Source organism: Xenia sp. Carnegie-2017, unplaced genomic scaffold (genome assembly GCF_021976095.1).
Source record: "Xenia sp. Carnegie-2017 unplaced genomic scaffold, XeniaSp_v1 HiC_scaffold_9, whole genome shotgun sequence".
Taxonomy (NCBI): domain Eukaryota; kingdom Metazoa; phylum Cnidaria; class Anthozoa; order Malacalcyonacea; family Xeniidae; genus Xenia; species Xenia sp. Carnegie-2017.
Genome location: NW_025813559.1, coordinates 13,289 through 35,449, shown reverse-complemented (window position 1 = coordinate 35,449; position 22,161 = coordinate 13,289). Strand labels below are relative to the sequence as shown.

General features: G+C 34.0%; 6 long non-coding RNA genes across 9 annotated transcripts; 5 read left to right on the top strand and 1 right to left on the bottom strand.

Moving 5' to 3' along the window:
- Positions 1–1,097: 1,097 nt before the first annotated feature.
- LOC124459377 lies at positions 1,098–3,265 on the top strand. The gene is made up of 2 exons (XR_006953592.1): positions 1,098–2,270; positions 3,021–3,265. It is a non-coding gene; the product is annotated as an uncharacterized LOC124459377 (long non-coding RNA).
- A 1,740-nt stretch (positions 3,266–5,005) lies between these two features.
- LOC124459388 lies at positions 5,006–16,031 on the top strand. Its single transcript, XR_006953608.1, has 2 exons — positions 5,006–5,086; positions 15,813–16,031. It is a non-coding gene; the product is annotated as an uncharacterized LOC124459388 (long non-coding RNA).
- LOC124459379 lies at positions 6,879–8,696 on the top strand. The gene is made up of 4 exons (XR_006953594.1): positions 6,879–6,954; positions 7,692–7,778; positions 7,895–8,009; positions 8,561–8,696. It is a non-coding gene; the product is annotated as an uncharacterized LOC124459379 (long non-coding RNA).
- On the top strand, positions 8,950–14,039 carry LOC124459381. Of its 2 annotated transcripts, none has more exons than XR_006953599.1 (5): positions 8,950–9,062; positions 9,946–10,164; positions 12,891–12,980; positions 13,346–13,489; positions 13,720–14,039. It is a non-coding gene; the product is annotated as an uncharacterized LOC124459381 (long non-coding RNA). The 2 variants fall into 2 exon arrangements; XR_006953600.1 differs by having other exon boundaries at positions 12,864–12,980.
- LOC124459374 lies at positions 14,335–20,708 on the bottom strand. Its single transcript, XR_006953587.1, has 3 exons — positions 20,697–20,708; positions 14,655–14,799; positions 14,335–14,583 (listed from the first exon to the last, which is right to left on the bottom strand). It is a non-coding gene; the product is annotated as an uncharacterized LOC124459374 (long non-coding RNA).
- LOC124459380 lies at positions 16,088–18,791 on the top strand. Of its 3 annotated transcripts, none has more exons than XR_006953597.1 (5): positions 16,088–16,583; positions 17,630–17,726; positions 18,243–18,303; positions 18,473–18,559; positions 18,681–18,791. It is a non-coding gene; the product is annotated as an uncharacterized LOC124459380 (long non-coding RNA). The 3 variants fall into 3 exon arrangements; XR_006953598.1 differs by having other exon boundaries at positions 16,089–16,583; positions 18,252–18,303; XR_006953595.1 differs by lacking the exon at positions 18,243–18,303 and having other exon boundaries at positions 16,095–16,583.
- Positions 20,709–22,161: the final 1,453 nt, after the last annotated feature.

Here is a 22,161-nt window from a genome sequence, read left to right as displayed (position 1 = left end):
CTGCCGTCATAACCTTACAATCATTGATTTCGCAAACTCTTCATTGAGGAAACAAAAGAAATATTCTTTTGTTTTCTCCAAACCTCTGGGGAAAAGGCTTTGCTTTCTTTTACTAACCAATGTCGTTAGTTAACTTATAACCAGGCTTAATTCCTTTTGTCTTTGCCCTGCATATATTTTCATGCAATCAATGAATTTAATCCCTTTTTATCATGGTTTGAACAAAATTGACGAATGAATTAATAATTAATTCATGTGATATATGAAAGTTATCAGAAGAAAAGTAGGGTCTTTCACTTCGATAACCCTATTTGACCGAGCTGTTCGTCTGGGAAAGGTGAAAGTCTGTTGAAAGTCGAAGACAGCCTTCAAGAAATGCGACTACTTGTTGGAAAGGACGAGCAACTGAAGACATGACACGGTTGAGATATTTTAGCCATGTTTGAAAGCGGCAGGTTAAATACAGAAAAATCGTCGATGACATAAAGATGTAAGTTTGAGATCGATGAATTAAAATGTATAACCCAATTGTGATGTGAATTCTCGTTACAGCATATTCAAAGCATCGTTATGAGTCCTATTTGTTCGAAGGAATGATCGATTTCTTTGGTTTCTTAGTATTTCTATGTTTCGATCTTGGAGCAAAAATGCCGTCAAGTTTCAGTTACATATTGAAGTGAGAACACGAACGAAACTGCCAAAAGTTTCCCACTATTCTTGACATCAATTATTGGACCTCTTCAATACATGTCCAGAAAATATTTTCATTTTTGCATTCATCGTTATCATTCACATAAGTGTGATGATTTTGCATTTTGCCTATTTCTAACAACTGGCCATTGTTAGAAATAGCAAGTTCAATCCTTTTGTCTTTGTGACAAAAGGATATAATATTTTATGTCTCCCGAGCAGGGCCGGATTAAGATGTGGAGGCTCTGAGCAGCAAAAATACGTATCCCTTTCCCTTACTCTAAACGCAATGTGCTGCTCATTTTTCAACAGTAAAATTTACTTTCAAATTTCGTAAAGCATTTGATAAAAGTATGAACTTCGAATATAGCGTGTAAAGCGGTTGCATACGACGAGTGATTGCTGCTACTTGAGATAAAGTAGTTATTGCGATTTTATTCTGGCAGTCTTTGATAAGCTCTTCCAAGTTTATTTCTGTTAGAATATTGTCCTCAATGCTCATCAGAGCAAAATGGCTGAGTTTACTGTGATTCGTTGTCATACGTGGTCTGTTCTTCATCAGCTGAAATTGATCCAACAAATAAACTAAATGCTTTTCCTTCGTCTTTAAAGCAACTATGTTTATTCTTCCTTTGAATAATGTGTGAAGGCCCTTGTTTGTGGAGGCTTCTAGACAGCTTCCTTTGGTTAATCCGTCCCTGCTCCTGAGAGGAACTACTGTAGCATCAAGTGATGTTATAGTAGGTGAGATAAAAGTGGGTAATTCACTTGAGAAACGTTCAAATGAATTACCTCAAATATATATTATAGAGTATACAAGATATTGCAACATGGGGGCAAAATGTTGCTGAATCTTCAAATGCGATGATGTTTTATAAACCTTCGTACCTTACCGTAATAATTAAACAACAACCTTTTCAATGAAATCGAGCAGAGAATATATTGCATGAGACATTCGTTAATTATCTTGTTTTTATCTAGGTATTTTTGAATTATATCGCATGTAATAAATCGTTTGACAATGTTACAGAACACTGCATGTGTTATAACATTGAAGGGTGTTACAGCACAATGCACGGTTCAAACGATAAGCTTTCCGCGAGTCTTATAATCTTCAAAGAGTTGTTCACTTAACATACATGTTCAGTCATGTACAGTGTCGAGCGTACGGACAGTGAAAGAACGCGAACTCTGGCAGTGGTATGTGCTAAACAATTGTTTTTTCCATTAAACAAATAACTCCTTCTTCAGTCTTTTTTTAGGTACAAGACATGAAGATGAGGAAGAAGATAGAGGAGTACGTTATTATTTTTCCTGTCCTTATCTTAACTTGTTTTTAGATTTTTCGTTTAGATGAGGAGGAGGCTGATGAAAAGTAGAGGAGGATGCTGACGGAGAGACAAGAAGGATGCAGATGAAGAGACGAGGATGCAGATGAAGAGAAAAGGAGGATGCACATGAAGAGACGAGGATGCAGATAAAGAGAAAAGGAGGATGCAGATGAAGGGACGAGGAGGATGAAAATGAATGGACAAGGAGGATTAAGAACGGACAAGGAGGATCAAGAAGGATATAGAGAAGTATGTTACTTTTTTCCTGTCATAATCATAACTTGATTTTTACGTACTTCGTTTAGATGAGGATGCTAATGCAGAAACGAGGAGGATGCAGATGAAGAGAGGAAGATGCCGATGAAGGGAGGAGAAGGATGCAGATGAAGAGAGGAGGATACCGATGAAGAGAGGAGCAGATGGAGAGAGGGATGGATGATGCAGATGGAGAGGATGCAGATGGAGAGAGGATGGATGGAGAGGATGCAGATGGAGAGGATGCAGATGGAGAGAGGATTGAGAGGACAATGGATGAAGAGATGGATGAGAAGGATAGGATAGTGGAATTGGATGGAATGGTAACATGAATTGAGGTGGAATAATCAAACGAAGTCTTTATAAACCTTAGTGCCTTACCGTAATAATCAAACAACCTTTTGGATGAAATCGACAAGATTTGAGTAGAGAATATATTGCATGAGACATTCGTTAATTATCTTGTTTTTATCTAGGTTTTTGAATTATATCGCATGTAATAAATCGTTTGACAATGTTACAGAACACTGCATGTGTTGTAACATTGAGGTGCACAGCACAATGCAAGGTTCAAACGATAAGCTTTCCGCGAGTGTTATAATCTTCAAAGAGTTGTTCACTTAACATACATGTTCAATCATGTACAGTCATGGATATCAATGTTTTAGCATGATAAAACTATTACAATGCGAAAGCACGATCTCCATAATCACTTGCCATGATATTGTTGTTGCATTTTTATAGACATGTCGAGCGTACGGACAGTGAAAGAACGCGAACTCTGGCAGTGGTGGGTGCTTACAATTGTTTGTTTCCATCAAACAAATAACTTCTTCTTCAGTCTTTTTTTAGGTACAAGAGATGAAGATCAAGAAGAAGATAGAGAGGAGTACGTTATTTTTTCCTGTCCTAATCTTAACTTGTTTTTAGATTTTTCGTTTAGATGAGGAGGAGGCTGATGAAAAGAAGAGGATGCTGACGGAGAGACGGAGAGACGAGGAGGATGCTGATGGTGCTACGAAGAGGATGCTGATGGTCCTGCGAGGAGATGCTGATGGTCCCTGAGGAGGATGCTGATGGTCCCTGAGGAGGATGCTGATGGCGCTACGAGGATGCTGATGGCGCTACGAGGAGGATGCTGATGGCGCTACGAGGAGGATGCTGATGGAGCTACGAGGAGGATGCTGATGGTGCTACGAGGAGGATGCTGATGGAGCTACGAAGAGGATGCTGATGCTGATGGATGCTGATGGAGCGACGAAGAGGATGCTGATGGAGCGACGAAGAGGATGCTGATGGTCCTGCGAGGAGGATGCTGATGGTCCTACGAGGAGGATGCTGATGGCGCTCCGAGGAGGATGCTGATGGCGTTACGAGGTGGATGCGTATGAAGCAACGAAGAGGATGCTGATGGAGCGACGAAGAGGATGCTGATGGAGCGACGAAGAGGATGCTGATGGAGCGACGAAGAGGATGCTGACGGAGAGACGGGAAGCATGCTGATGGAAACAAGATGAAAAACAAGATGAGGTATAAAATTTTTTATTTGTTTCACTGACTTGTAGCTTAGTGACTTCAGTCTTTTTCAGGTTTATGTGTTTGTTTTATTGTGTCGCTAATTTGTTCTTTGGCTATCTTTTAGATTTTAAGAAATCTTGGATTTTGAGAGAGCATATATACTCTGTTGAAATCGGCGTATTTTACTAAGTCAGAGAGTTCCCTCGCTCTCTGACTTAGAAAACGAATTTTGTGGTAAAGTATTTCAAAGTAGGCTCCTGCCACCTATTTTGGAATAATGTTGTACAAATTTCTATTAAGTAATGATTTTAGAATAATAATGTTGTTTGAAAAGCATTTATGCCGTGATGAATAAATAACATCCATCGGTAGTTTTGAAACGACTGTCAGCTTAAAATATGCATATGTATTTAAATTAAACATGGTCACCATGCCAGCAAGTGTCAGCGTTTGATAAATGTTTTCGAAATACGCTTTTCAATGCAATATGGAAATTTGTCATCATAACGTGCACAAAATCGCTGTTTCGTAATAATATATACGCAATTTTAACAAATATTTAATGATGTTTGGGGCTGTTTTCATTCAACCGTAGCTATAGTGTGTTTTCTTTTGACGTCATATAAGCCATGTTGGGAGAGTACATGAGAGTGTCGAAGCTCAGCAAAGCATAAAATTAGCAGAAATTCTTTTCACTGTATGGAATTTTGCCCCAACATGGTAACTGATGAAAACAATTTAGAGGAAGAAATCATTAAGGTGTAAAATGATTTTTCATCAGCTGGCAATCCATTTGGGACTTTTCACAGTATTTTTAATTCACGAAAATTTACATAAAACGTACAAAATGACATACCTCGCAACAAGTATAAAACATGTGAAAATTGATCATCAAATTTACTGGCATTTCCCCAGTATAGTAGCGGCATCTTCTTTCATGTTTAGAGATTATTTTACACCTCAATGTTTTCTACTCTCATGTCCTTAGACCCAAAAAAAAATTTACATCTGTAATGTAATGTATGATAAACTTAAGAATAAATTTAAGAGAAAGGAACTTCTCAAACGACTTCAAGTAATATGTAAGTTTTAGCAAGTAAAAATGTTCGTACAATAAATGATAAAAAACAATCTCCAAACATTGTTTAAGATTTTTAGACATTAAGCTGGCTTGAAGACCACTGTTTTTGCAAAATTCGGCAATTTCGCCTCCGTACCTTCAATGGCGGCGCTCATGCAGGCTTCAAAGATGGCGTCCAAGTTAGCCTTCCAGTTGTTGTAGAGTTCACTGGGTTTAAATAAGGTCGAGATAGATAGTTCACTATACCACGACGAAAAATTGCATGTAATTTACAAACTCTTGGCGTCACGTTCATTTGCTATAATAAAATTTACAATAAATATTTTTTTATTATTGATTGAACTATGGACGAATAAGAAAATTCATATCTAGAAATGACATGAATGAAAGGCAAAAGTAAATAAAAATGTGACTATTTTGACCAATGACATTAGGATGTTGATAGTGGTTACAATGGATGATAGTGGATAATTATAGACATGCTTTCAAAATGGCGTATGCTGAACAATTTTATTTTCAGTCAACTTGGAGCACACTTAATCATTTTATGGCAAGAATAGGTAAATGTTGGCTGAACTGTATAAAATAAGGCGTTCAAGGATGCAATTCGGAAGCGTAAAAAAAGACTTGAGGCATATGCAAGAGAACTATCTTCACGTAGCAGACTGACATTTGTGGTGAATTCACTGAATTGCTCTGGAAGCTAACAGTTATTGGTTGTTATTCTGGCTATGTGAAACCAATCTATCTGCATGAGTTCTATCATGATTTTAAACAGCAAATCGATGCGTTGCGTATGAGTTGTATCGACCAGCTTACTACACAGTCAACACTTCACCAATTTGGAATTTGAAACATTTTGGTGATAAGAATTTTATACCGACGTATCCCTGCGATAAAAAGACTCACAAGAAAAACTGTTTTGTTCAAAGTAAGGTAAAAATATTTTACTCTCTGATTGCCTAAATATTCTTTGAGTATTTAAAACTGGCTCATATAAGACCATACATGTATGTAGTTAATGGGATCTACATTTTAGCTAGCGTGTGCAATATTTTTATAAGTAAAACGATGCACGGTAGTGAGGTAACTTAGTGATTAAATGTACTTGAAAGCCGAGGGAGATTTTGTAGTAAAAGTCACAAGACTTGTAGCACCGAGGGACTTTAGCTAACCTGCCAGGATATTCAAGTGAATTTGATTGCCAAAATGTTTTAGTCAGTGCTTCACACACTGTTTATAAATTTGGATCTGCAGCTATTATTACCTAAGTGAAGATCTATTGATTGTCATGCTTTATTTTATCTCCATGTTTTTTTTATATTTTCACCATCATAAGTTGAACATTTGAGTTACCTTGCATGAGTCGTTTTTACTTAAAATATGTTCTTTAACAATTTTGGTTCATCATTGTTTTTGTTTTCTTGTAATTGATTTTATTTAGTATTTGTTAATATTGCAACTAAAATATTAACTCGTTTCAGTCTCCGCTTGCTGAAATCAAGATGGCTTCTAACCTTGAACATTTCAAACATTACAACTCAATGGTTGAAACCATTGAACTATTTAATCAAGTTACATTTGTTTCATCGTGCAATTCCTCTTTATGGATATCAAAGATATAGACAGTTATTCAAGAATGAAATAAAATATAGAATGTTTTCATTTGTTGATTTGACATACAGATTGGTTTGTTTACCTCCCAAAAAAGGGAGGAAATTTGTTCACAGCGAACATAAATGCAGTCTTTACAATGTTTTTTAGCTGTCTTGTCATAAATATCGAAAATGTTTAATGATTGATAATATTTTTAATTGTTTAACTAAATGAGTTTGTTTTATGCTTCATTAGAAACTGATGGAAGCTTTGAATAATTTTGGTCAAAAACGGCAGATAAATCCTGGGGATGGGGGATGAAGCTTTCTATGTTTACAGATGTATACCATTGTGAATTTATAATTTCATTGCTATCACAATTTATAGATTAATATAAAAATTTTGATGCTATGAGATGGTCTCATCAATGTGCAACAATTGAACTGGATTTCCAACTTCCTGAGAGATTCAACCTCACGCTAGGTAAGTTTTGCCAGTAAGCTTTTCGTTGAATAACCTCACTACGGTCTTGATACTTAATTTATTTAACCAACAGTGACATGATTATTTGTTTCTATAGAAACCTATTGTTATATATTTATATGCTTATATATACTATATACTTATATGCAGCCTGCTACATTGCTGAACACTGAAAGTCCCACCTGCATTCAAACTCAAAACAAACCCACCCGCATATAAGTATATAGTTACATTTAATATTGCAATGTTAACAGATAATTGCAATATAATAGTTAATAGTCCATGCATGTATCCCTGTGCATCCATCCCCATGTAAATATCATTGATAATGGCTCACAAACATATGTAAGCCTGTGTATTATAGTCAGAGGATTACGGCACAGTTTAAGTTTCCATGAAATTGTAGATCTTTACAAATTGTAACAATTTAGTAATTTATCAATATTCTATTACTCTATTGACAGTGGTGAAGGAGATATAAAATTACATCCTGTTATTATTCATCGAGCTATTGTAGGTTCAGTTGAAAAATGATTGCTATTCTTGCTGAAAGCTTTGGTGGAAAATGGTGAGTGTTTTCTTGGCTCATGCCAGAGCTTAAAGCAAATGAAATGTCCTTAAAATGTTAAATTAAAATGATACAAAGTTTCTTAATTGTTTGGAAATTTTTTATCATTTTTACTCTACTTTACTTTATTTCAAAATTTTGACGCACTGCATTTTCTGTTATTTTCTAGGATTTTATGGCTTTCTCCCCATCAAGTTGTAGTAATTCCTGTCAGTAGTAAATATGATGATTATGCCGAACCGGTAAATTTAATTTGGTAAGCCTTAGATCGAACTTGCACAGGCTAATGCAAACTCAGCTATGGACAAATTGTTGCTATTTTATGAATTGGAATTTTTGTCCTTTTTTTATTGACATTTTGGTCATGTTTAGATTCAAAAGAAGTTCCATGCAGCTGGTTATCGTGTTGATACAGACTTGGATCACGGATCAACACTAAATAAGAAAGTTCGCAATGCACAACTTTCACAGTACAACTTCATTCTTGGTATGAATAAGTCTTTTAAATTATTTTTATTTACTGTACAAATAAATAGAAATTAAAATGGTTTGGAACCACTGTTGGTGTTCAGAGTTTACTGACGTTTCCACAACATTAGTCAGGTTCGCCGTATTTGTTCTCTAGACGTCATGACAGAGAGGAAAATATGTGGATGTTTTAGTTTGTGTGGTATACTTATTAATTGTTCGCTTGTAAGCCGTTTATAAGGTGCTGATATTTGTATTCTGTTCAATGATTTTTGTTTTGAGTTTGTTAACCTACTTTCTAACGTAAGTCGTTGTCTATAGTCAGTGCTGTTTGTAATGTTGTGCATTGTGATGCTCACTTGTCAGTACTCGTTGTTCTTGGTAGTCAGTTGATGTGCGAGTTGTAAAATGTAAGGTATTATCGTTTGCTGTTGTTGGATTGTTTGTTGTTTGTGTTTGTTTGTTTTGTGTTCATTGTCTTTTAAGTGTTGTCTATTTTAAAAGCAAAATAGATGTTCATTTTATTACTAAATGCGATTGGTTAAATGGTTTTATGTTGTTTTTAAACAGTTGTTGGTGAAAAGAGACGGTCTCAGACACGGTCAACGTCAGAACACGTGACAACAAAGTACTCGGTGAAAAATCGGTCATGGCCGTGATCGAACGCTTGCGAGATTTAGTCAGCTCACGAAGTCTGACAAGCGAAGATTTTGAAGTAAAACAACATTTTATGGTAAAGATAAAATGAATTTACTCACAAAAATAAATTTGAATGTAAATCCCATGATGCGTCGCAATTATAGAAAAATAGGTACGCGTACATGCCACTGGTCACTGGCAAACTGGCGGCATTGGTCACTAATACTTTATCAGTGGTGGTAATATTGATTTTATCGTGGTGGTAAATTCTTCCATTGGTAATTTATGGCGATAACCATCAGCAACTTTTCAACTTTTACCATCAAGTTTTCACTCAAACGAGATCGCTTCTCTTTCATATTTTGGCTTGTTTCTTGAGCTAGTAGGAGGCTGTGTGCGTTGATACAAGAAAAACTTTGTTGTGCAGAGGAAGGTAAAGATATTTTACTCGCAGAATTACTATATATTTATCAACAAAGTAGTTCATACTACAGCGATGAAAAATATAAAGCGTCGTATTTAACGCAAACCTTGGTTAAACCAGGGTTAGTTGACACATGTGCACTTGTATAATATGTCCAAATGGACATGTTTTGTGGAATTCCCTTCATTTGGTAAAATATTATCGCAGTGGGCCAAGATCGTCCCTCGTTTCGACAGTCATTTGCTATTCGTACTGGAGCTCTAGAATTTTACTGTTTTTAGTCGTAAATGTGACAAATTCTTCATTCGTTTTCTTGTTATTGTGTAATAATTAACATAGCAAAACAAAGAGTAGCTATATAAATGTAATTTTCCTGCCACACTTACAAACATTTCATATTCCAGCTGCAAGACCAGTAACAGACTGTGACAAATGTTTGTTTGGTGAAAAATATTAACATATCTTGTCGAGTCTCCATTTGTGAATATCCATTTGAGAAATGGTTGCAAGAATATGGACTACAAGATTACAAGAATAAAATGCGGATTGGAAACGAAAGATTAGAATACACATTGAACTCCAAAAACAATAGGAAGTAGGCTTTATAATGTGACTACAATTGACTACAGTTCATACATTGGTTCAATGGTTAGGGTATGGATTAGGTCAGGGTTAGATTATGATTAGTTTAAGTGTTAAGGTTAGGGTTAGAATTGTTTAAAAGTTTCTTATAAACGTAGAATTAGTCAAACTTATCAACACTTTGTTATGCCCCTCGTAATATCCGTGACAATGTTAAAGATGTTTTCATTTCTCTTCATAACTTTGTGTCTGCATATTTTCTACATAAACAAACTGCTTTAATATTTATGACAGATATTATAATTCGTAGATCGAGGTAGAAGAACTGCTTGAAAATGAAACTTCCAACATTGAAACAAAATCAAGCATGGCAGAAGAGAAACAACGACGCCAGGTTGAAGATAGCTTGATGAAATTGAACGTAGTTGAAGCACCTAGCATACGCTCGAGAGTTTTGGATGAGGACTCGTCAACCACTGAAAACATGAATGAGTCCAAGCATGTTTACGACGATAAAGGCTCTTGCGAGGTAGGCTGTTGCGACATATCGAATTATCGATAAATATCGGGGTTTTAAATATCGGTTTATCGATATTGGTTTTTCGGTATATCGATATATCGATGTACCGAAAATATCGAAAAATATGAAAATATTCGTTGTTACGATATATATAGTTATTATACATAGTTTTTAATTGTGTTTTGTTGGTTTTAATAGCTTTATAGCGGTTTTTAAATGGTTCTGTATACAATGTATTAGACAGACAATCTTGACCCAATCACACGTGCGGGGTAATTGTCGGCTAAGGTTCAATTTGATCTATTTATGAATCATTGCGAACAACACTACAAAAAAACCCCCAAAATATCCGAAAATATATCGTCATATCTATATTTTTTCGAAGCGGGATTTATCGAGCACAAAAGCGACGACACTTATCAATGGTGAAGGATTGTCCCTGTATGAAATATCTAAGTTATAAGATTCGGCTATGAAATGCACACTAAACGGCAAAATATGACGGAAAGTGGGTTTAGGAGGAAGGTATGCGAAATATGTTCTATCGTATGCCAGCAAAAACAATGTAAATTTCTTGAAACAACGAAAATATAAAAATTCAATCTCTGCCACGAATATTTGTTAATTTGTGCAAAATTGCCATTTGACCATAGCTGGTGTATGGTAATTTCCTCAGTAAATATTAAACTCATGTAAATTTTTCTCCCATGACCACCCCTAAAAGTGAACTTTCGAAACACCATAAACACTACAGAATTGTTTGAAGATTGTTTTGGTGTCTGCTTATGAGAGGTTGTAAATAAGTTAATAGTAAGAGTATTGGCAGGGACCTAATAGCAGTGTCTGCTTTCGGGAGGTGTCCGTTAGTAGTAAAGTTCTGACTGATTTTGCTTATAGTTTCGTCTATAAAGTTTCTATAGGGTAACTAGTTTTTATAAATGAGAACAAGTAGTTGCGTTCTGTTTTGGCTTCTTCTGTGCTGCAGTGAGTGTTAATTCTGTTGAAAAGTGTTCGAATGTTGCTTATTTTGTGTTGTGTGGAATGATTACGGTTGAAATCAAGTATTTGGTCTGTAAGGGTATTTATGCCGTATACTTGTTTGTTTAGTCTTGTTGTGTTTTTTTGTCTTTAGTGAAGGTTATCTTCTTTGTAGTATTTTTATGGTGTGTAGCATTTGTCCAGTTTTGCTTTCTTGACTATGGCAAAGATATCGTCTTTATATCTATTCCATAGTCTGTCTGTTTCATCTGTGCTGTTGGTGACTGATTGTGTTTCGAGGTTTTGCACGACAGCTTTTGCGAGGAAGGTGTATAGTGGTGACCCCATTGATTCGCTGAAAGTTGTCTATAGTATGAGTTTTAGAAGAAGAATTCAGTGGAGAGGCAAAGGTTGAGTAAGTCTAGGATTTTATTTGTCTAGTTGTGTTGTTTGGCTATGTCTAATGGTATGGATGTGAAGAGTGATGTCACATTGTAATTAGATATCATGATTTTGTCTGGTCAATAGTTCATATGTATGTGATCCTGGAATTAAGAACAAGAATTGGAATGTACGACCTTTAAGAAAGTTTTGAAAACATGGGAAAATACAATTCACCAATCAAGTGAGTTCAATAAGTGGGAAATAAACGCATGAACAATCTTTGAGATTTAGGTGCGTGAAATATAAGTTTTGGAATTTAAGTGCTTTAACTATAGTCTTTGGATGTTAGGTGCATGAACTATAGTCTTTGGGAGCTCTTTCATGAACTATAGTCCTTCGGAGTAAGGTGCATGAACTATAGTCTTTGGTAATTAGATACATTAACTATTTTCTTTGGTGTTAGTTGCATGAACTAAACTCTTTGGGAAATAGACGCATGATCTTATAGTCTTTGCGAGTTACGTGCGTGAAATATAGTCTTTGGGAGTTAGGTGTATGAACTATAGTCGTTCCGAGTTTAGGTGCATGAAGAAGAATTTTGGGAGTTTAGTCTTTGAAGTTGGGTGTGTGAAAGATATTCTTTGAAAGTTAAGTTTGTGAACTATAGTCTTTGGGAGTTAGGTACATGAACTATATTGTTAAGATGCACGAACAATATACATATATATAGATTTTATAGCCTTTAGGTGCATGAACTAAAGTCTTTGTGAAATAGACACATTAGCTATAGTCTTTGGGAGTTAGGTGCATGGAAAATTTAACTGTCTTTTCAGCATATGAAGTTACCCCACGATGACACACACACACTATGATCAAACGAAACATTTTTCTTGCGAGCGCTTTATTAGCGATTAGAACCGATGGAACTCGATTACCATTTCATTTATTTCAACGGTGTCATGAGATCGTTTAAGTCGCATGAACTATAGTATTATAGAAATAGACGCATGAACAGTCATTGCGAGTTAGCAAAATTACTTTGTGCTCAGCAGTTCGAAGTAGGTGGCAAACTACTTTGAAACAACTTCACAATTTGCTAAAATTCTAATTCAAATTATATAGCGGGGGGACAATCTAATTTCATAGAAAAAACCAATTGTAACTGAGCACGAATCTAATTAAACGACGACCTTTCCAATTATGAAAAGTAAATATACATGCGCGAAAGCGGAACGTATTCATAACGCTTCTTCTTGTTTATAGACCAATGTTTCCAGTTTGGTAAGAACTGATCTTAGTGACTCCTAGTGACTCCTCAGTACAACATTACGTAATTTTTATTTCAGTTGACGTATTCGTCGTGTTTTTTAAAGGCAACTTTTCAAACGAAGTTTGTGGAGTTGGGTCATCCTCCAGTTGGATGTTGCTCTCTAACTGTACCTAATTTATTTGGTCATTCACAGGTACACGTGACTTGTTTATATTAAACGGAGGCCTGGGCACTAGGTCATATTTTGCCATGTTATGTATTTGAGTTGTATCCACGCCTATTGATCACTTTATATAAACATTAAAATGTTTTCTTTTCTTGAACCTGAGAGGATGTGTTATGTTCTGAGGTGTTAAATTAACTGTGAGATTGAAAAGTAATTAAAACTACGAATAGCTTTATCTAAGTTCCCCAAAATTCTTTACTCCCTATCCCTAACCCCCCCCCCACCCACCTTAAAAAAAGTGTATCGTGAAGCATAATTGTTGTTTTTATAAAAGAACCGAGATGCTTTAAAAAAAAATCATTTTGTCTTACGGTGAATTTCCTTTAAATCAGGCAATGTCTGTTATTCTATGAAACACGAAACTCGACTGCGACATGGCAAAGGAACGCGGAATTGTCGCAGAAATTTTATCTTTCAAACATTTCGAGGAGGAGCTCAATTCACTTTTGGCGAGATCTTCACTAGTTTCTAGACAGGTTTGTGTGTCTATTTTTACGAGGGAGAGAGATTGGGCACTATTGGAAAGGAGAGGAAGGGGGTGGGCGGAGCTTAGCAACTAGAGAGAGGACACGGACCTTTGAAAATGCAATAGATTTCTATTGTTATTCATGGACGTTCACGTCGAAGATGATGAAAACATTTACAGTTTCGAACTTTGAAAAATCCCATGTCAGCAAATAGTAAAGCAGCATATTTAATATTGTAGTGCCTTCGAGAAACAGACGTTGATGGTCAACGGTAATATACAAGAACTTGAGGATAAAAATCACGAGGAACGCGATTTGTTTCAAAAGTACATCAGCAACATGGCATCGTAAGAAGATGGTGGACGAGCTTACAGGAATGGCTTACCATCCAGGTATACTTGCGATCGGACTTATAGCGCGTGCAAATATTTGTTGTACATATAGGATATTGTGTCCCCCAATGATCCGTTTGTAACCTTTACGCAGCGGAATTTGTAGCGTTGTTGGTGTAAATCATTCGTAACTTGAGTTGAATAACAAAACATATTCGTTCATTTAACCACGATTTTTAAAATCTTTACTTTGGAGGAAAAAAATTGCGTTTTGAATCAAGTTCCAAAACATAGCAAAAAAACTTTTGCTGGAAAATTTCGAACACTCGTTCTGTATCGTTCAAGTCATTGAGACTTCAGTGTTTACTGCTGGCGTAACGGACTTCTTAGTCGCGATAACCTTATTTTCTTGCGCATTTGTTGAAAATTGATGCAGTTGTTTAAAAATAAGTGTCATTAATTAACATGTTGTCACGTGACATCAAGTAGATGTTTGCGCAGATGCTTTTGTACGCTTAACACTTTGGTGGAAATGGTTTTTATCAAACTGAATAACATACACAGAAAGAAAATGCATCGAACATTTCATAAACAAGAATCAACTTAATGTTTCAACTACATTTTTGATTTGCGTTGTAAAAAAGTCATCACTGCTTGCGCGCATTCCTCCGAGAGCCATTTTTGAGCAAGCACTTCGCATTCTTTATTATTCACATCGTGAAGTTTCTCCAGCTCAACTGAGCAACATAATTTCTTGGACAATGAGAGCGACTGCAATGGAGAGAAGCATTGTATGGTTAAATGAAACGAAGCAATAACGGTAAAGTCCAGATTTGTGCTACCTTCGGCGGCAACGCAGCCATGTATTTCATTCTGTTGTTAATTTCTTTTTCAATTTCGGCTTGAGGAATAACTTCTGTTACCAAACCGTAGTTACAAGCTTCGACCGCAGTCAGTTTCTTTTCCAACGAGTAACATCTCATTCGCCTGAGTGCAAATTAATAAGAAATGTGTGACAATCATACCTTACCTTAACTGCATTAAGATAACAATACCTTGTTAAAAATTGAGTTAACTAAGCAAAAAGAACAGGGCTCAAAATAACGGCCAGGCAACGGACAATGATTTTCAAAAATACCTATGTATCGGTAACATTTTCAGTTTTCCCATAATAATTTATTATTCGGCTTTCCTTTCAATATGTTTTGCAATATTGAGCGTCAATTTTTTACATACGTAAAAACCATGCTTTCTCTAGTAAGTATTTGCTGGCTAGGGGCTTGTTGCATTGAAGGTTACGATTCCGTTCTCGTAAAGTGTGTCGTGGTCAGCTTTGGGTAATGAGGATTTCAATATTATAATGAGACCGTGCGTAGTGATGTCGGAAGCGCTTAGTTAAAAATGTTTTTTCATATTATCGACGAAAATTATGTATATTAATGTGACGATACAAAACTGACTTTGACCAAGCCAAAATGAAATTGACCTTTCACGAAAACACTATAATTAATGCATTCCAACACATTTTCCACTTAAAAACAACTTTTAGAAAATGAGGATTCCACCCCCCCTGAAAATGAATTTTATAATATTTCCATAATTTCACCAAAAGACTATAATTCATGTATTTGAACACATTTTCCACATCAAAAAGAACTTTGACAAAATAATCGAGTCCACCCCTGAAAATGAATTTTATAATATTTCCATACTTTCACCAAAAGACTATAATTCATGCAGTTGAACACATTTTCCACAACGAAAAGAACTTTTATAGAAATAGGAATTCCACCCCCCCTGAAAATGAATTTAATCTTAGTTCCATTATTTTACCAAAAGACTATAATTCATGCATTTGAACACATTTTCCACATCCAAAAGAACTTTTAGAAAAATCGAGTCACCCCCCCTTAAAAAAGAATTTTATCATATTTCCATATTTTCATCAAACGACTATAATTAATGCATTGATGCATATAACGACTATAAAAAATGTTCAGGTTTAAATAAGGTCGAGATAGATAGTTCACTATACCACGACGAAAAATTGCATGTAATTTACAAACTCTTGGCGTCACGTTCATTTGCTATAATAAAATTTACAATAAATATTTTTTTATTATTGATTGAACTATGGACGAATAAGAAAATTCATATCTAGAAATGACATGAATGAAAGGCAAAAGTAAATAAAAAATGTGACTATTTTTGACCAATGACATTAGGTGTTGATAGTGGTTACAATCATTGAGTTCTATAATGAGTTATTATAGAACTCAATGGTTACAATGGATGATAGTGGATAATTATAGACATGCTTTCAAAATGGCGTATGCTGAACAATTTTATTTTCAGTCAACTTGGAGCACACTTAATCATTTTATGGCAAGAATAGGTAAATGTTGGCTGAACTATATAAAATAAGGCGTTCAAGGATGCAATTCGGAAGCGTAAAAAAAGACTTGAGGCATATGCAAGAGAACTATCTTCACGTAGCAGACTGACATTTGTGGTGAATTCACTGAATTGTTCTGGAAGCTAACAGTTATTGGTTGTTATTCTGGCTATGTGAAACCAATCTATCTGCATGAGTTCTATCATGATTTTAAACAGCAAATCGATGCGTTGCGTATGAGTTGTATCGACCAGCTTACTACACAGTCAACACTTCACCAATTTGGAATTTGAAACATTTTGGTGATAAGAATTTTATACCGACGTATCCCTGCGATAAAAAGACTCACAAGAAAAACTGTTTTGTTCAGAGTAAGGTAAAAATATTTTACTCTCTGATTGCCTAAATATTCTTTGAGTATTTAAAACTGGCTCATATAAGACCATACATGTATGTAGTTAATGGGATCTACATTTTAGCTAGCGTGTGCAATATTTTTATAAGTAAAACGATGCACGGTAGTGAGGTAACTTAGTGATTAAATGTACTTGAAAGCCGAGGGAGATTTTGTAGTAAAAGTCACAAGACTTGTAGCACCGAGGGACTTTAGCTAACCTGCCAGGGCTTTCAAGTGCATTTGATTGCCAAAATGTTTTAGTCAGTGCTTCACACACTGTTTATAAATTTGGATCTGCAGCTATTATTACCTAAGTGAAGATCTATTGATTGTCATGCTTTATTTTATCTCCATGTTTTTTTTATATTTTCACCATCATAAGTTGAACATTTGAGTTACCTTGCATGAGTCGCTTTTACTTAAAATATGTTCTTTAACAATTTTGGTTCATCATTGTTTTTGTTTTCTTGTAATTGATTTTATTTAGTATTTGTTAATATTGCAACTAAAATATTAACTCGTTCAGTCTCCTTGCTGAAATCAAGATGGCTTCTAACCTTGAACATTTCAAACATTACAACTCAATGGTTGAAACCAATGAACTATTTAATCAAGTTACATTTGTTTCATCGTGTGCAATTCCTCTTTATGGATATCAAAGATATAGACAGTTATTCAAGAATGAAATAAAATATAGAATGTTTTCATTTGTTGATTTGACATACAGATTGGTTTGTTTACCTCCCAAAGAAGGAAGGAAATTTGTTCACAGCGAACATAAATGCAGTCTTTACAATGTTTTTTAGCTGTCTTGTCATAAATATCGAAAATGTTTAATGATTGATAATATTTTTAATTGTTTAACTAAATGAGTTTGTTTTATGCTTCATTAGAAACTGATGGAAGCTTTGAATAATTTTGGTCAAAAACGGCAGATAATTCCTGGGGATGGGGGATGAAGCTTTCTATGTTTACAGATGTATACCATTGTGAATTTATAATTTCATTGCTATCACAATTTATAGATTAATATAAAAATTCTTGATGCTATGAGATGGTCTCATCAATGTGCAACAATTGAACTGGATTTCCAACTTCCTGAGAGATTCAACCTCACGCTAGGTAAGTTTTGCCAGTAAGCTTTTCGTTGAATAACCTCACTACGGTCTTGATACTTAATTTATTTAACCAACAGTGACATGATTATTTGTTTCTATAGAAACCTATTGTTATATATTTATATGCTTATATATACTATATACTTATATGCAGCCTGCTACATTGCTGAACACTGAAAGTCCCACCTGCATTCAAACTCGCCCGCAAACAAACCCACCCTCATATAAGTATATAGTTACATTTAATATTGCAATGTCAACAGATAATTGCAATATAATAGTTAATAGTCCATGTATGTATCCCTGTGCATCCATCCCCCCTATGTAAATATCATTGATAATGGCTCACAAACATATGTAAGCCTGTGTATTATAGTCAGAGGATTACGGCACAGTTTAAGTTTCCATGAAATTGTAGATCTTTACAAATTGTAACAATTTAGTAATTTATCAATATTCTATTACTCTATTGACAGTGGTGAAGGTGATATAAAATTACATCCTGTTATAATTCATCGAGCTATTGTAGGTTCAGTTGAAAAAATGATTGCTATTCTTGCTGAAAGCTTTGGTGGAAAATGGTGAGTGTTTTCTTGGCTCATGCCAGAGCTTAAAGCAAATGAAATGTCCTTAAATTGTTAAATTAAAATGATACAAAGTTTCTTAATTGTTTGGAAATTTTTTATCATTTTTATTCTACTTTACTTTATTTCAAAATTTTGACGCACTGCATTTTCTGTTATTTTCTAGGATTTTATGGCTTTCTCCCCATCAAGTTGTAGTAATTCCTGTCAGTAGTAAATATGATGATTATGCCGAACCGGTAAATTTAATTTGGTAAGCCTTAGATCGAACTTGCACAGGCTAATGCAAACTCAGCTATGGACAAATTGTTGCTATTTTATGAATTGGAATTTTTTTGTCCTTTTTTTTTTATTGACATTTTGGTCATGTTTAGATTCAAAAGAAGTTCCATGCAGCTGGTTATCGTGTTGATACAGACTTGGATCACGGATCAACACTAAATAAGAAAGTTCGCAATGCACAACTTTCACAGTACAACTTCATTCTTGGTATGAATAAGTCTTTTAAATTATTTTTATTTACTGTACAAATAAATAGAAATTAAAATGGTTTGGAACCACTGTTGGTGTTCAGAGTTTACTGACGTTTCCACAACATTAGTCAGGTTTGCCGTATTTGTTCTCTAGACGTCATGACAGAGAGGAAAATATGTGGATGTTTTAGTTTGTGTGGTATACTTATTAATTGTTCGCTTGTAAGCCGTTTACAAGGTGCTGATATTTGTATTCTAGTAGTATAGTACATGGGGGTTTTAGCGCACGAAAAGTGCGCTATAATCCCCCATGTACTATACTACGTATAACCTTGGGTAAAAACTATTTTTATAACAGCTTAAAATAAGACCATGGTTCAAAGACGTCCCTCTGGTAAAAAGGTCATGTAAAAAAGCTGTGTAAAAAATTGTTTGTTTCAATATAGTAGTAAAAACTTTCTTTATAACAGCATAAAATAAGACCATGGTTCAAAAGGCGTCCCTCAGTAAAAGGTCATGTAAGAAAGCTGTATGAAAAAGTCATTGTTTCCAGGGGTAAAAATTTGAATCTATATGTTTTTAAAACGGTCTTTACAAACAAATGTTAACAAGCATCGTTTCGAGAGGGTCGAGTAGCGCAAATTTTAGCGTAGCTAAAATTGAGCAGGGAATGGAGCCCTCGAGAATTTAAGCGACGGGGAAAATTTTCACGAAGTGAAAATTGAGCGTCCCCTTACATTCGAAGAATATTCGAAGAATATTCGAGAATAACAGAGGCTTAAGAAATGCTCTTCAAAAAACCGTCTTTAATAATCAAGTGTTAATAATCAAGTGTTAACAAGACCCTGTCAGGCGCGTGTCTTAGTGCATGTTTTCAACAATGGTTGTTTAATGTAATAGCACATTTCATCAGCGCATGTATAATAATCAAGTGTTAATAATCAAGTGTTAATAATCAAGTGTTAACAAGACCCTGTCAGGCGCGTGTCTTAGTGCATGTTTTCAACAATGGTTGTTTAATGTAATAGCACATTTCATCAGCGCATGTATAATAATCAAGTGTTAATAATCAAGTGTTAATAATCAAGTGTTAACAAGACCCTGTCAGGCGCGTGTCTTAGTGCATGTTTTCAACAATGGTTGTTTAATGTAAGCAGCACATTTCATCAGCGCATGTATAATAATACAATGTTGTACAAAATATGGAATCTATATGTTTTTTTAATTTGTCTGTCAAGCGAGTGTCATATAATTTTTGTTAAAAGTGTTTTTAATAATTGTTTCAGGATTTTGAATTCTTTTGTATATCGCTTTTTTATTAATTACTTATTACAAACAGTTATGTGATATGTAGTCAAACATGAGGATTATTCTTCATCTTAAGTTTTAGCTTGATAGTTATTTTTAATAAATTTTTTTAATTTTTCGATTTCATCATTTACAAATTTTTAGTTGATAGAATATTATCTTCTATAGTAGCCCTAAAATTTTGTGAAAACCATTATATGACATAGATAATGTAGATTGATGTTGTGAATAAACTTGAATTTTGGTTAATCCATTAAATGCTGCCAGCCATTTTCTTTTCCATTCGTCATAATCTAGTGAAACTGAAGATTTTGTTGGTTCAATAATTAATAAAATATTATTATCTTTATCATCAACACAGTATACGTGATATAAATCTAGTAATGCATTAACTATCTTTTTTTCATTATCATTTGTTACTTTAATGATAAATTTTTTTTTAATCTTATCTACCATCATATCTAATTTAATTGTTTTAGTGTTATCAGATGGATTTATTAATAAAAGTGTAAATTCAATAAATTTAATATTTTTAAAATAAATTCTGATAATATCTTGTCGGTATTAAAATTTTATAATTTAATTGATTGCTATGGTGTACTACTTTACCATTTACTCTGCTATCAATTTCATTCTTTGTATAATAGTTAGTTAAATTAGAAGTTAAAGCATACTTACCATCTGTTTCATTTTTGTATAATAGTTATTTAAATTAGAAGTCAAAGCATACTTACCATCAGCTTGTGTTTTATTATAATAGTTATTTAAATTAGAAGTCAAAGCATACTTACCATCTGTTTCAATCTTTGTATAATATTTATTTAAATTAGAAGTCAAAGCATACTTACCATCAGCTTGTGTTTTATTATAATAGTTATTTAAATTAGAAGTCAAAGCATACTTACCATCTGTTTCAGTCTTTGTGTAATATTTATTTAAATTAGAACTTAAAGCATACTTACCATTTGTTTCATTCTTTGTATAATAGTTGGCTAATCTTGAAACAAAACATATTTATTATCAGCTTGTATTTTAGTATAATATTTTAGTAAATTAGAAATCAAAGCATACTTGAATCTGAGCACTTTTGGTATAATAGTTATTATCACTTTGTGATTTGGTATAATAATGGTCATTAAATTTATTATCAACTTGAGTTTTGTTATAGTGGTTATTAAATTTATTATTAATTTGAGTTTTAGTATAATAATTATCTGATAGATGTGTTTTATCTACAGATCCTTGTATATTTACATTAATATCTGTTTTATCATGCCCATAAAATAAGCTCATTTATATTATTCCTCAGATTTTATATCCGGTTTATTATTTTTATGTTCGTAAACATGTTAACTATTATTATACAACCAGATAAAAACCTAAAAAGGTAATATTGGTGATATTTTTCTACTAAACTGTACACATCTCGTTTTAAAAGGTCGTCTGATTTAAGCTGTTTTGTTAATTCTTTGGAGTCTTCAATAGCATCAAACCCTTTTAATATATCTGAAAATTTTGATATAACTAAATCAGTTAAAAACTCATTAGCTTTTGTAATCGTTTTTCTCGTATTCAGTGTATAATTTATCAATAATTTTTGACTAGCTTTTTAATGTAAGCAACTGACTTGTCTAAATCACCATCTTCAGCTAGTTTAAGTAGTTGATCTCTTTTATTAAAATTTTCTTGCGGTTTATTTTGTATATTATCATCACATACAGCATCTTTGATAGTATCATTTGCGGAATCAATCTCATTAATTATATCATCAATTGTTTCAGGCTCTTTACGCTTTGGCATATATATATTAACACATGTTTTATTGCGGAATAACAATTTTCCATTGGTATGGATATATTAGTTGAATAAATAGATGAGCAAATTTATTATTTTTCAATTTTTTTGTTATTTCTTCTATATCATCTTTCTCAAACCATAAAGATAATCATCAAATATTGTTTTCATATTATTGCGGTTTGTATTATAAAATGCAACTAAATAACTTATATTTTCACGATAAGGTTTGGCAATACTTGTCAATTGCTGTGTAACCACAATAGTAGAAAGTCCATAA